The sequence below is a fragment of the Arachis duranensis genome, chromosome 3, assembly GCF_000817695.3.
Source record: "Arachis duranensis cultivar V14167 chromosome 3, aradu.V14167.gnm2.J7QH, whole genome shotgun sequence".
Taxonomy (NCBI): domain Eukaryota; kingdom Viridiplantae; phylum Streptophyta; class Magnoliopsida; order Fabales; family Fabaceae; genus Arachis; species Arachis duranensis.
In genome coordinates, this window is record NC_029774.3 from 81,027,905 (window position 1) to 81,029,704 (window position 1,800).

The window sequence follows — 1,800 nt, forward strand, 5'->3', positions numbered from 1 at the left end:
ATTTTACTTCCCTAATGAACCCTGCATCTAGTAGTGCTTGTACTTGTTCTTCTATTGCTTGTATGCGCTCAGGCCCGAGTTTCCGGCGTCTTTGTTGGACAGGTCTGGACCCCGGGTATACTGATAGCTTATGGCACATCAGGTCGGGGCTTATGCCTGGCATGTCGGAGGCTTTCCAGGCGAAGAGGTCGGAATTCTCCCTTAAGAGGGTTATGAGTTCCTCCTTTAGGCCTGCTTCGAGGTTTGCTCCTACGTTTGTTATTTTTTCAGGTGTGTTCCCGATTTGGATTTTTTCGGTTTCTCCCTCTGGTTGTGGCCGGAGGTCTTCTCGGGTTTGAACTTGTCCGAGTTCTTATTGTATTGACCTCTTTCTCTTTTAGGCTCAGGCTTTCGTTGTAGCATCGCCGTGCTAGTTTTTGGTCGCCTTTTAGGGTAGCGATTCCCTTTGTGGTAGGGAACTTCATACAGAGGTGCGGGGTTGAGACTATAGCTGCCAGTCTGTTTAGGGTTGGTCGCCCAATGAGGGCGTTGTATGCTGAAGTGACGTCGACTATAATGTAGTCGATGCTTAATGTTCTAGATTGCTCGCATCTTCCAAAGGTAGTATGTAGCGAGATGTATTCTAAGGGATGGATCGGGGTGTCCCCTAGTCCAAATAAGTCGATGGGATAGGCCTTTAGCTCTTTTTCTTCAAGTCCGAGTTTGTCGAAGGCCGTTTTGAACAGGATATCTGCTGAGCTTCCCTGGTCAATCAGGGTTCGATGTAAGTTGGCGTTTGCTAGGATAATGGTGATCACCATTGGATCGTCGTGCCCGGGTATTATCCCTTGAGCATCTTCTCGGGTAAACGAGATGGTGGGTAGTTCGGGCAGGGGATTGTCTTCTCGGACGTGGTAGACTTCTTTGAGGTGTCTTTTTCGCGAGGATCTGGATGTTCCTCCGCCTGCGAAGCCTCCATTTATCATGTGAACATGTCTTTCAGGGGTTCGCGGGGTTTGTTCGGCCCGATGGGGTTCGCGGGGTTTGTTCAGCCCGATCTTCGTTATCTCCCCTCCTTCTCTTCTTGGTCTCTTCTCCTTTCTCCGCTATGTATCTGTCGAGTTTTCCTTCTCTGGCTAGCTTTTCTGTAACATTCTTTAGGTCGTGGCAGTCATTAGTGGAATGACCGTAGAGCTTGTGATATTCACAGTATTCGGACCGATCTCTCCCCGCTCTCTTGTGTTTTAGTGGTCGAGGTGGTGGGATCTTTTCGGTGTGGCATACTTCTCTGTAGATGTCTACCAAGGAGACTCGGAGGGGGGTGTAACTGTGGTACTTCCGTGGCTTGTCCGAGTTGGTTTCTTCCTTCTTCCTCTGTTCCCGATCTCGATCTCGGAGTGGGCAGGTTGATTCCTTCCTAGAAGAGTCTCTTAACTGGGAGGTTTCCTCCATGTTGATATATTTTTCTGCTCGCTCCTGCACCTCGTATAGGCAGGTCGGGTATCGTTTGGATAGGGATTGGCTAAACGGTCCCTCCTTTAGGCCGTTTGCTAGTCCCATGATGGCTGCTTCAGTGGGCAAGTGTTGTATGTCCAGGCAGGCTCTGTTGAATCGCTCCATGTACTCTCGGAGAGTTTCTTGGTTACCTTGTTTGATTCCGAGTAGACTGGGGGCATGTTTCGTTTTGTCCTTTTGAATAGAGAACCTTGTCAGGAATTTTTTGGTTAGGTCTTCGAAGCTGGTGATTGATCTTGGTGGCAGGTTGTCGAACCACTTCATGGCCGACTTGGTGAGAGTGGTGGGGAAGGCTTTGCATCGAAT